We start from the raw sequence: 13864 nt of genomic DNA on the forward strand, positions 1-13864 counted from the left end.
TGGCCACATTTGAACTAGTTTTTAATCTTGTCCGAAGGACCCATTAACGTCTATACCGGACGTCCAGAACACGTCACAAAAAGACGTCATAAAAACTTTCATTCCGGCCCCTCAGTGGACGTCTTTTCAACGTCCGACTTTTGTGACAAAGACGTTTAAAAGACGTCTTTTGGACATCACTTTGCTCAGTGGGAAGGGTTGTTACTGAAACTGGAAAAGAGGGAAAATGTATAATTGGATCAAAGAATTTCTGGAAGATCGATCAATTAAAGTAAGAGTGGGAGAGTGAATATCATCAAAAGGTATGTTAGAGAATGGTACTCCTCAGGGGAGTGTCATTAGTCCATTGCTTTTTATAATCATGATAAATGATGTATTTAAGAGGGTGGATAAAAATATTTGCAGATCTTTGTTTGCAGATGATGGAGCTCTATGGTTCAGAGGGGGGATATAAAGTATGTTGTGAGGAAAATGCAAAATGCATTGAAAGAAGTGGAGGAATGATCACTAAAGTGGGGATTTACATTTTCAGTGGAAAAAACTCAGGTTATGTTTTTCACAAATAAAAGGATTGACGATGAAATAAAATTAAAGTTGTATAACATCAGTCTAGAACGGGTATCCAAAATAAGGTTTCTTGGAATCTGGTTCGACAGTATAGACTCACATGGAAAGAGCATATTGAGAAGATAGAGCAAAAGTGTAAAAGAGTGTTGAATATAATGAGATGTGTGTCTGGCAGATAGGCTGGCACTGAAAACCATTTATGTAACGTTAATTAGATCAGTAATTGATTATGGAAGCGTAGTATATGGATCAGCAGCAAAAACTCACTTGGACAAATTAGAGCGAATTCAAGCAAAAGCATTAAGGATTTGTTGTGGAGCGTACCCATCTTCTCCTGTTTCAGCGCTGCAGGTAGAGGTACTGTAGGAGATATGCCTCTCAAGTTAAGAAGACAACAGTTAAATGCAGTATACTGGGCAAATCTTATGGGGCAGGATGAATCTCATCCTACTTTAAGGGTACTAGAGCAGTGCTGGGAGTATGGGAAAAAGAAGTGTGATAGTTTTGGATGGGTGATTGGTGATTTAGTAAAAGAGTTGGGTATTAAAGAGCTAAAAATTACTCCAAGAGTGGTGATACCAGCTGTCCCTTTGTGGATAATGCCACAGCCAGAAGTTGATTTAAAAATATTAGAAATCAGGCAGAAAGAAGGTCAGAGTGAAAGAGAGGCAATCCAGGTAAGGGACTCCTTATGGTTAAATTATGGACATAAAGTACAGGTATTTACGGATGCATCAAAAAATCCAGACAATGAGCATCTTTTGTTGTTCCAAAACTACAGATATCCAAGAAAATAAGAATATCAAATATTCTATCAGTTTTCACAGGGAATTAGTTGCAATAATGATGGCATTGAGATGGATAAATGAGGCAGGATTGAAGGATGTGGTTGTATGTTCAGACTCTAGTTCTGCTCTTATGTGCATTGAAGCACAACAGTCCAATACAAGACAGGATAGAGATAGCACAAGAATTATATATGTTACAGCGGAAAAGAGTGAGAGTAAAATTCATGTGGGCACCGGCTCATGTTGGGGTAAAAGGGAACGAGGCAGCAGATAAAATGGCTAAACAAGCATTGCAAGAGGACAGAATAGAAATGGATATAGCATATAGTAGAGATGAAATTAAAGCAATAATTAAATATCAAATAAAACAAAGATGGCAACGAATGTGGGAAACAGGAATTAAGGGAAGAAGTATGTATGCAATTCAACCAAAAGTGGGGAAAAAGAGGTTCTCGGGTGGAAGTAGAAGGGAGGAAAACATAATATCAAGACTTAGAACAGGACATACAGGACTTAATAAAACACTGAAATTAATATCCAAGCATCCAACAGGACTTTGTGAATGGTGTGGAGAGGAAGAAACAGTAGAGCATGTTATCATGTATTGTGAAAAATATAAAGAGGATGGAGATAAATTATTTGAAGAGATTGTAACGAGTAGAAATATGGTGTGACCCCTTTAAGAATCTGTGACGGGTGTAAATAGGGTGTGGCCCCTTGAAGAGCTGCGCGCTCCTGTTAGAGAGTCGGCATTATTGGTATTCTATGTGATATATGCCGTGTGCCTCGAACACCCCATGTGTGTAATTTCTGTTTGATGCCGACTTTTATATTATTTTTACTTTGCTTGTTAAGTAACGATGTGGATGGGAGGACGTGCAACAGATAGTTATAGTTATACTTGGGGCACACTTAATTGGGGGAGCACGAAATCAACACGGGTGGCGCAAAACCAGTTCACCTCCCACCGTACCGGAGCTCACCAGCTAAATATCAAATCATTGAAGATCAGATTCAGATGATGCTGGAAGAAGACATCATTGAACCATCTTCCAGTCCATGGGCTGCGCCTGTGGTAATTGTCAAGAAGCCATGTGGAGACCACAGGTTTTGCGTAGACTACAGAGGCCTTAATCAACTAACACGGAAGGATTCGCACCCCCTGCCCAGAGTCGACGAATCATTGGATTTCCTGGCTCGTGGAAAATTTCTTACTACACTTGATTTGGCTCGAGGGTACTGGCAGGTGTCGGTAGAGAAACAGTCAAGGCCAAATACAGCATTTGCATCACACTGTGGCCTTTTTCAATTCAAAGTCCTTCCTTTTGGGCTTAGTAACGCACCAGCCACTTTTCAGAGAGTAATAAACAATGTCCTTGCTGGATTGGTATACAAGTGCTGTGCAGTGTATTTAGATGATATTGTCGTCGTGTCCCCAACCTTTGAACAACACTTGCAAGACCTCCGGAAAGTCCTTTCTAGACTTGAGTCAGCTGGTCTTACTCTCAAGCTAAATAAGTGTCAGTTCTGCTTGAGTGAGCTCATCTTCCTAGGATACAAGGTTACTCAGGATGGTATTTCTCCTGATCCGAGGAAAGTGGAGGCGGTCACAGAGTTCAGAACGCCGACAGACGTGAAACGAGTGAGAGGATTTCTTTGCCTCACAAGCTATTACAGACGGTTCATTCCAAATTATGCTCAAAAAGCTGAGTCACTTTTTAAACTCACAAGAAAGGAAACTCCATTCACCTGGGACAACAGTTGTCAAGCTTCGAGGGATTACTTGAAAAACTGCCTAACGTCTGAACCCATTCTGTGCCTTCCGGATTTCACACGCCCATTCTCCATCCACACTGACGCTTGTGACTTGGGCCTTGGTGCGGCCTTGATGCAGAAGGATGACATGGGGCGAGATGTGGTGGTAGCTTTCGGGAGCAGGACGTTGCACAAAGCGGAAAGACCCTACTCAACACCTGAGAAGGAGTGTTTGGGAGTGATTTGGGCTCTGGAACATTTCAGATCGAGGGCCTTCAAGTAACCATTTATACAGACCACAACAGCCTGAGGTGGCTAATGAACCGTCCCAACCCCTCTGGACGACTGGCGAGATGGTCCTTGCGCCTACAAGATTTTGATTTTAATATTGTCCACAGGCCAGGAGTTCAGAATAAAGTTCCAGACGCTCTATCACGCAACCCACTGCTGCATTGTGAGGGCCCTATTGACATTCTTCCTCCGCATGCAGTCATCGCTGGGTTGGATCTGCGCAGTCTCTCCTCAGTCCCGATAACAGACAGAGAACAGTTGACGCAGTTACAAAAAGGCGACCCAGTGGTTGGCAATCTTCTTCGAAACCTTGAAATGGGCGGTACGGACGAAGAACATGTCATCCATGATGGTCTGCTCTATTTCAAGGACCCTAAGATAACCTGCAGTTTCCACCCAATGAAGCAGCTTAAGTTATATGTCCCAACAGTAATTCGATCCACTGTACTCAGATATTTTCATGACCATCCTACAGCTGGACACCTGGGGGTGACAAAAACGCTGGTCAGGCTGAAACAAAGGTTCTTTTGGCCCAAAATGGGGACAGATGTGAAAAGACACGTTATATCTTGTCCTGTGTGCCAGTTGACGAAAACGAGCCAAAGAAAACCAGCAGGGCTGATGATTCCGATCAGGCCAATGAAACCCTGGGAATACACAGGAGTGGATTTTGTTGGTCCGCTTCCACGTACTCAGAGTGGCAATGAACATCTGATTGTCTTTGTTGATTACTTTTCGAAATGGGTGGAAGTGTGTGCAGTGCGGTCAGCGACAGCTCAAGTGGCAGTGAGCAAGTTTTTGAGTGAGATATTTGCTCGACATGGTGCACCAACCTACCTCATATCGGATCGTGGGACACCGTTTGTGAGCAGTCTTTTTGAGCATGTGCTTGGGGTCCTTGGTACTGAACACCGGCTGACAACTGCGTACCACCCACAAACGAACGCCACTGAGAGGATAATCCGCACACTTAAGACTGCCATACGTGCTTACGTGGAGGACAAGCACACTTCGTGGGATAAATATCTTCCACAGCTCTGTTTTGCTCTTCGAACTGCTTGCCATGAGAGCACGGGTGATTCGCCGGCAATGTTGTTATATGGCCGTGAGTTGGACACGCCACTTGACTTGATAACACAGCCAAATTCTGCGGGAGTAGATGATCCTGGGGTACCCTATCCTGAGAGTTTGAGATGTTCCCTGCAGGATGCTCACGATCATGCCAGAGCTGCTCTAAGTGCAAGCCATTCAAAAAAGAAGCGCTATTATGACAAGAAGCGACGCTCTGTTTCCTATGCTGTGGATGACTTGGTCAGGGTTAAAACCCACCCCGAATCTGATGCTGGTGCAAACTTTACAGCCAAGTTAGCCCCAGTTTATGCCGGACCATTTCGCATCTCTAAGAAACTTTCAAGTGTTAATTACAGACTTGCGAACGTGGACACTGGAGAAGATGCTGGCGTGTTTCATGTAGTAAATCTCCAGCCTTTTCATTCATGGGACACGGCCGTGCCCACAACAAGTTCCTATGCTGATGTTGAGATATCACTACCTTTGGGTGAGGACTTTGATTATCAAACAGGCAGTGAGGAGTCGGGTAATGCTGACCAGAGTGTTGGTATTGACTACTCAAACGAATCTTTGAATCGACACTCAGATGAAAATTCGCCGGAACGTTGTACTGGACACTCACTTGACCTTACTCCTGAGATTATTGACGGGGTGGGGGTTTCTGACTCTCATGACTTGACATCTGAAGCAGTTACTGCAGAACCCGCAAATCAGGGTCTGAGTCGTTATGCGCTGAGACCGAGAAGAGTCCCTAGAGTTACTTCTGACTGGACGGTGAATAAGTGGACTAATCCCTACCATGTTAAAAGGTTTGACTTAGATTAAGGATGACAGGCTGCATTAGACTGTTGTTCCAGAGTGTTAATTGTTATTGTTCCTGTGTGTTCGGGGGTCTCATGGAAGGAAAATTGAGCGTTTCATTTTTGGGTCGTGATCAGACTTTTCTCATGTGTTACTGAACTAAAGTAAACTGTGCTAACATATATGTTTGTACTGTTTGTACTTTATCTATCCCTATGTCTTGTTAACTTTTTAAATCAGTCATGTATGAGTGGTTGTTAAGTAGAAGTCTTCCTTTGCTGTGTACGGCTGAGGACAGCCTTTTTTTGGCCGGGGGAAATTTGTAACGAGTAGAAATATGGTGTGACCCCTTTAAGAATCTGTGACGGGTGGAAATAGGGTGTGGCCCCTTGAAGAGCTGCGCGCTCCTGTTAGAGAGTCGGCATTATTGGTATTCTATGTGATATATGCCGTGTGCCTCGAACACCCCATGTGTGTAATTTCTGTTTGATGCCGACTTTTATATTATTTTTACTTTGCTTGTTAAGTAACGATGTGGATGGGAGGACGTGCAACAGATAGTTATATGCACGAGTTCGATGTGGAATAAAGCACGAGTTTTGAGATGCATATCGACTCCGTGAATCTGTCTGGCCTCCGCACGTAATATCTTCAGTCGTGAGTTATCCATCTCCTTCTTCCTGAAGCAGCGCGTTACAAGATTCAGAGAAAAGAAGAAACGAACATAACTTTGAGAATATTATTAAAACCAGAACAGGAAAATGATAATAGAGAAGCATTATTTAGATATTTGAAAAATACAGGATTAATTGACAGGATTTGAAAGGTTTTTTTTTTTTTTTTAAGCCAGAGGAGCTGACTGAGCGCTGGCTATGTTTATATAGTGGGTAAGAATGGGAAATGGGGCTTGAAGTCTCAGGATCACGGTAGGTGGCGGTAATGCACGAAATCGATGCGACTCCCAATAAAAGGAAGAAGAAGAAGAAGAAGAAGAAGAAGAAGAAGAAGAAGAAGAAGAAGAAAACTAAAGGAAACGCAAACGCTAGATAAGCAAAGCAAAAAGAAATTATTGGAGGGAATTTTGTGAAAGTATTGGTGAAGACATTGAAATTAACAAAATATGGGTGATGATCAGAAAGATGAGTGGAATTCAGAGAGTTAGCAGCATACCAGTTTTAACAGATAAAGAAAAATCGGTGGTTTTAGATAAAGAAAAAAAAAGTTGAAGTATTAGCACAAACATTTATGTAGGTGCATAGTAATGATAATATTCCAGAGGAAATGAGAAGATATAGGAGAAGACGCATGATAGAATATCCTAAAATCTTAGAAAAAAGAGGGTATTTGGGTAGTGTAATAGAGGCAGAGTTTACAATGTATGAAATGAAGAGAGCACTCTCAGGGGTAAGAAAAACTTCTCCAGGTAAGGATGAAATTTGTGTAGGGTTGATTAAAAATTTATCAGAAACATCATTAAAGATAATCCTAGGATTATTTAATAAAGTATGGGATACAGGGAAGCTTCCTTCTGATTGGAAACATGGAGTCATAGTGCCAATTGCTAAGCCAGGGAAAGACAAAGATATACCAAGCAGTTACAGACCAATAGCATTGACATCAAACCTATGTAAACTATGGAGAGAATGGTAATGTCATTGTCAAGGTTAGTATATTTTATTGAGAAAAAGGGGTTATTTTCACAATCACAGAGTGGTTTTAGGAAGGGACGCAGTACTATGGATTCTGTTATAAGTCTGGAGGCAGAAATAAGGAAGGCTCAAGTAAATAAAGAGGTTGTAGTTGGAGTGTTCTTTGATATAGAAAAAGCATACGATATGTTATGGAAAGAGGGTTTGTTAATGAAACTTGACAGAATGGGAATTACTGGAAGGATAAAGGATTTCTTATTGAATAGGACAATACAAGTAAGAATAGGGAAAACATATTCACAAATATATTCTGTAGAAAATGGAACTCCCCAAGGTAGTGTATGTAGTCCAATACTTTTTAACATTATGATTAATGATATGTATACACAAATTGACACTGGAATAGGGAGGTCACTGTACGCAGATGATGGTGTACTATGGAAAAGGGGTAGAAATGAAAAATTTGTTGTAAAAAGTATGCAGGGGGCAGTGAATAAGGTAGAAGAATGGGCAAATGAATGGGGTTTCCGGTTCTCAATTGCAAAAACGCAGGTAATTTGTTTCACAAAAAGGAGAAAAAACAGAGTAAGCATAAAAATGTATGGTCAGGAATTGGAACAAGTTAAAATATTAAGATTTTTAGGTATGTGGATGGACTCTAAATTAACATTTGGTATTCACATTCAAAAATTAATTGATAAATGTAAAAAGGGAATAAATGTAATGAGGTGCTTGGCTGGGGTTGAGTGGGGAGCGAGTAGACAGTCTCTAAAAAGAATATATAGCACATTAATAAGACCCACAATAGATTATGGTAGTCTGATATACTGCTCAGCGTCAGATACATGGCTGAAAAAGATTGAGGTTATACAGACTCAAGCTCTAAGGATCAGTTGTGGAGCATTTAGGACATCTCCAGTACCAGCTATCCAAGTGGAGATGGAAGATATGCCTCTTGAATTAAGAAGAAGAAAGTTAAGAATGAGATACTGGATAAATGTAAAAGGACATGATAAAAGACATCCAGTTAAAAAGTTACTGGAAAACTGTTGGGAATATAATTATGGAAATGTAAACAGTTTTGGATGGGTAGCAAATAAGGAGGCACAGGAAATGGGTTTAACAGAGATAGATGTAGCCCCTTCTAATACCATCTATACCTCCATGGTTATACCCTATGCCAGAAATAAACCTATTAATTCATAAAGAGATACACAAAAATGAATCAAATTTGCCATTAAAAGGTATAGTTCAACAACACATTAATCAAATGTATAACAACATGATAAAAATACTTACAGACGGATCAAAAGATCCAATAACAGGTAGAGCCGCTGCAGCAGTATATATCCCTCAGCGCAGTGTTAAAATGTCAAAAAGAGTAACAGATCATTTATCTGTTTTCACTACAGAATTGATAGCTATATCATTACAATGATTACAATGGATTGAAGAAAGGCAGCCAAATAGTAGTGTGATATGTTCAGACTCACAATCAGCTCTGCAAAGTCTAGAGAGTGGAACTTCTGCAACAAGACAAGATATCTTAAATGAAATATTGCAGAAGTTATTTAACATAAAACACTTAGGCGTAAGAGTGAGTTTTCTATGGGTGCCAGCACATGTCGGAGTAAAGGGGAACGAGGAAGTTGATAAACTGGCAAAGGAGTCGTTGAAAGATTGTGAGATCAAAATCAGAGTAAAGATGAGTAAAGCAGAAACTAAGGGACTGATTGGGACTGAAGTGAAAAAGATGTGGCAGAGGATATGGGACAATGAATTAAGAGGAAGACACTTGTATAGTATACAAAGTAAGGTGGGGGTGGAAAGAGCAAACGTTAAAAACAGGAAAAAGGATGTAATTATGACAAGACTGCGAATTGGACATACAGCGCTGAATCAAAGTTTACATAGAATAGGAAAACATGAAAATGGTAGTTGCGATAAATGTGGACATCCAGAAACAGTAAAACATTACTAGAATGTCTAGCATACAGCAGAGAAAGGCGTGAATTAATTAATTCGTTAAAGGATAGGGGTGTAAGAAATTATACACTTAAGGAATTGTTAGAAGGAACAGAGTATACAATACACGAAAAAGTATTCAAATTTTTAAATGACACAGAACTAGTAAGAAAGATATAGTTTAGATATAAGTTTTTTTTTTTTTTTTTTATAAATTCAAGTGTATTCTATCAAGTAGTGCTCCATACTCCAATCCAGTAGGTGGCGGACAATGCACCTTGAAGTTGGTTTGCCAACCGCCATTTAAACAACAGAAGAAGAAGAAGAAGTTGCGCAGTGAGCTACAGACGAGGTTAACGCGCACATGTGTCGGTGATGTCATCTTCTGTTTTTTCTTTATTGTTACTTAATTTTTCATGACGAGGACATTGGAAGCTAAATAATAGTCTATTGAAACATAAAGATTTTTGCGACCAAATTAAGAATTTAATTATTAAATATTGGCAACAAGCTTCTTTGACTCAAATTTATGGGAAATTATGGGAACAGACAAAATTTGAAATAAGGAAGTTCACAATTATGTATGGAAAATCTGTTAAAAAAAAGAAAAAAGAAAATGAAAACAAAATAATTAATGAAATAATTTCCCTCACTTGTAAAAATAACATAAATATGTCAAGCACTGAAATATTAAAGCTTGCTACATTGCAGAATGAGCTGGATAACATTTATGAAGAAAAAGCTAGGGGTGCTTTTGTTCGGTCTAGACAAAAATGGATGGAAGCAGGAGAAAAAAATACTAAATATTTCTTTGGTTTAGAAAAAAGAAATAGAGATATAACTTCTGTAAATAAATTAATAATAAATGGACATCCTACACTGTAAAAAATTTCTTGTCAAATTAACAGTAACTTACTGGCAACAATTATCCAGTACTTGCTGTATTTCATTTAACAGTAAAATTACCGTAACACTAACTAGTACTGTTAAGCATACTGCAAATTAAATAACATTATTTTACTGTAATTTCTTACCATATTGAAGTACAGAATTACACTGTTAATTTTTAATAATACTGTATAGTATGAAATGTTATTGTATTTATTTTATAGTGCTACTGTGTAACCTGTAGAAAATCTGTAGAAATATTATTTTAACTGTTAATGGGAAATAGAAAAAAGAACAATTGAAGCTTTAACTGCACAAGGTTTATTGTGTATTTTCAAACACATTAGTACATTTACATAATATACATTTAAATACATTAATACAATTAAATACATTAATAATAAAAATGTAATATAATACAATAAAAATCATGCATGACAATCATGAACAATTATGCATAAATACATGCAAAAATTATCATGAACAGGTAAAATAGAAAAGATTAAAGGGGTGCTATCTGATCAATCTATTAGAAAGATAGTTCATAACAACTCATCCACCCACTCCCTGCTGGGGTAAAACAGCTTAAACTAGTCTAAGATTGTCTATTGGTTTGAGATAGACTGTCTAACTGGTCAGTTGCTGATTTTAAAGGGTTTTTGGCTGCTTTCTATCTAAGGGACCAGATTTGCAGGGCTGGGAGACACATATAAACTTATAAACTATAAAAGCTTTGACGAGTAAACCACCAATCCAGATGAGTATAACAAAATGACAAGTTATCCAGTGTCCTTTAAAAAAAAAATAAAATAAACACAAAACAACCTCATCATGCACATGTGCCATGAAAAACTTGCATTACGGTATCAATAATTATTTATATGCAGACTTATGTTCTAACTTTTGCAATAGGAAGTTTTCTATCCAAGCGTTTATGCAATTAAACCTTAAACTGTACTGTAACGTTTATTTTCACACAACAATTCTAAACAACTTGCAGATAGACAAAATTCACAGATGGATAAAAATCCGTTTAAAATGTTCTCAGTGGGTCAGTACTGGACCAAGGTATAGTAGTAGTAGTTAGATAAATAGAATAATTAAATTAGATTAGATTTACAATTCATCGGTCGTCAAGATGGATAGGGGTCTTCTTAACATGCACAGCTCACACCTGTGGAAAAGGAGAACAGACAAGACAGTTAAAATATAGTACGTTTTTGTTGTTGTTTTGGCTAAACAGCAAAAACAGACAAAATGATGTCTAAAGTGTAATTCACTTAATACTAAAATCTTGTTTGTTGGACTGTTGTTTAAAATCAATTCATTTACGATCACGTGAAAACGTAGGCTAAATCTTGCTTGTGTGATACTAAGTTACATGACTTAAAAAAAGATTGACAAGGCATCGTTCCCTTCAAATGAGTACATGTCAGTTTACACATAGTAAAAAAAAAAAAAAAATGATATTATAGCCGACAATACTGTAGTATATGCAGTGAATGGTTCCTACCGGAACACCCCCAGGCAGTTTGTGTAGTTGGTATGACCCGGGTTTTTTTTTGTTGTTGTTGATTCTAAGTTCGCTAGTAAAGTGTTCAACACCAGGCTAACTCCGTCGTGTATGTGTCGTTAATGATAACCAAAGATTAACAAAGACCACAACAAATACTGTAAATGTCACACATAGCTTTGTATTTTGGACAAAAATACAACTTGGGCGCTTTCCGCGGTCCAACTTTATCACTGAGGTAACGTTATAATGGCAGAACGCCAGGTCAGGATTTACACGAAAATAAGCGTGAAAAAATCAATAAGAGGAATCGGCACTTTAATTTTATAACAATAAATCCGAATCCTAACCTTGGATTTCAGGATACATTTATCGATTAGCAATTCCTAACCCCTGTAAGTCATAAAATAATGAACGTGCAGGCGCTTCCACCGACTTAACGTGGTAAATAACAAAATGATTAGACCATTTTGACCGTATAAGAGGTTACATATGAAATATATGTTAATAAAATCACATTTAATCAAGTAAGGCTATCAACATAAAAGAAATCCGCGTCTGACTTATACAGACGTTATCGAACATTCCGCGGCCACTTCTTTCTAACGGTAATCTGTTAACTCTATGGTTTGCATAAAAATATGAATTACTAACCAGATGTATGGCGAAAACGTTGCCGACCGACAGCGACGCGATGCACGGCCTGCGTGTTCTTACAGAGGGAAGGGAACTGAAGAGTTCTTCATAAAATGGCAGCTTGTTGTGGTTATTTTTCGCGGTCATTTCGTACTAATGTATTTGAATTTACAGTAACATCCCAAATGGCTACATTGAAGAGTAGCCTATCATATACATATTATATTAAAATGTCTAGAATATATTAAATTGAATATAGAAATCGTGGTCAGCTATTCTAAATAACTTTAAAGTTATTATTAGCTAGAATCCGTTTGCATACACATTATAAGAATTATTACTTACCAGATGAAGAAGTTGCAGGTCGGCAGAAAAGACAGCAGCACCACTGACACGACAGAGAAACTCTTCCAAAGTCAAATATGCTCTCATGCACACCCCACTGACATAAATTATGTCATAAATTATGACTGTTAATGGTCAACCAGTGCTACATTTTTATTTTAAATGTAAGAATAACATTAGTAGGCTAGCAATTTTACCCGTGGAACTGTGTGTGGTGTTTTTCGCGGTCAATTGCACTGTATTTAGATTACAGTAACCGATAATTTCCCAGAATGCATTGCAATTCTACAGTAACATACTGTCAACTGTGTGCACAGTACATAACTGTTGAAAAAACAATTTAATACTGTCAAAACAACTAAATCTACTGTAACTTACTGTACATAGATTATACAGTAAGAAACTGTTGAGAAAAACAGTATAATCCTGTGAAAACAACAGAAATCATTTACAGTGTAATGAAAATCCCAAAGATATTTTTTGTTTTGTTAGTCAATTTTACAATAAATTGTATAGTCCAAGTAGTCAGCTAAATGATGCAGATTGTTTTCTCAGTAATTTATCAACCAGTATTAATAAGATTACGTCAGAGTATAAGAATTCATGCGATAAAGAATTGAACATAGAGGAAATTATAAATTGTATAAATAGTCTTAAAGAAAATAAATCTCCTGGGAATGATGGCTTGACAGGGGAGTTTTATAAACATTTTTGTAATGACCTTGCACCCTTTTTAATTGCAGTTTTTAAAGAAGCGCTTGATTTGGGAGAAATGCCCGCATCACTAAAACAAGGGGTAATTACACTTATACCCAAGCCCAATAAAGATAGATTAGTCTTAGAAAATTGGAGACCAATTAGTTTATTAAATAATGATACTAAAAATTTTTCTTTAATTTTTGCAAAAAGACTTAAGAAACATCTTAATACAATAATTGATGAAGAGCTGTCCGGTTTTTTGAAAGGTTGTTACATTGGAAATAATATTAGACTAATTTTAGATTTAATTGATTATAGACACCTCATCCCAGATGATTCTTTTATATTATTTATTGATTTCTATAAAGCGTTTGATACTGTTGAACACTCATTTATGTTTAAAGTTATTGATTTTTTTGGTTTTGGTAATTTTTTTCAAAATGCAATCCGTACGCTGTATAAAGGTTCGAATAGTTCAGTCCAGCTATCTCACGGTACCTGTCAGAGATTTGATATGGGCCGTGGGATAAGACAGGGATGTCATATCACCTTTTCTCTTCACATTGGTTACTCAGGTCATGGCTGCTCATATAAAAAAAGCAAGTTTTCAAGGAATATCAGTGTTTGGAAAAGAGATTAAACTTAGCCAATTGGCGGATGATACCACAATTTTTCTCAAAAACAGTGACGAATTAGATGAAGTTATTAATTGTATAGAAACATTTTCTGGAATCTCTGGTTTAAAGATGAATAAGAATAAATCTACTTTATTCTCTCTTAAAGATTGTGCACTTAAAGAAATTTGTGGGATACCAATAAGAGATAATACCACATACCTTGGGATAATGGTATGTAAAGATTTGAATCAAAGAAGCCGGCTAAATTTTGAACCTATT

This window comes from Pimephales promelas, chromosome 5 (genome assembly GCF_988280905.1).
Source record: "Pimephales promelas chromosome 5, fPimPro1.hap1.1, whole genome shotgun sequence".
NCBI classification, from domain to species: domain Eukaryota; kingdom Metazoa; phylum Chordata; class Actinopteri; order Cypriniformes; family Leuciscidae; genus Pimephales; species Pimephales promelas.